This window comes from Etheostoma spectabile, chromosome 4 (genome assembly GCF_008692095.1).
Source record: "Etheostoma spectabile isolate EspeVRDwgs_2016 chromosome 4, UIUC_Espe_1.0, whole genome shotgun sequence".
NCBI classification, from domain to species: domain Eukaryota; kingdom Metazoa; phylum Chordata; class Actinopteri; order Perciformes; family Percidae; genus Etheostoma; species Etheostoma spectabile.
Window position 1 is genome coordinate 33,914,073 of NC_045736.1, and position 274 is coordinate 33,914,346.

Here is a 274-nt window from a genome sequence, read left to right on the forward strand (position 1 = left end):
ATATTCTAGTTTCTTTAAAGTAGCCACCCTTTGCTTTTTTTATGGCGCTGCAAACCCTCAATGAGCTTCATGAGGTAGTCACCTAAAACGGTTTTCACGTCATAGGTGTGCCTTGTCAGGGTTAATTAGGGGAATTTCTGGTCTTATCAATGGAGTAGGGACCATCAGTTGTGATGTGCAGAAGTCAGGTTGATACACAGCCGACAACCCTATTGGACAACTGTTAGAATTCATAATATGGCAAGAATCAATCAGCTAAGTAAAGAGAAACGAG

At 41.2% G+C, this 274-nt stretch overlaps 1 protein-coding gene across 5 annotated transcripts in view; it reads right to left on the reverse strand.

Annotated features, from left to right (window-relative positions):
- The window catches only part of setd5 (SET domain containing 5), a 78,523-nt gene that overhangs the window by 37,505 nt on the left and 40,744 nt on the right, over nt 1–274 (reverse strand). The window lies entirely within an intron of this gene.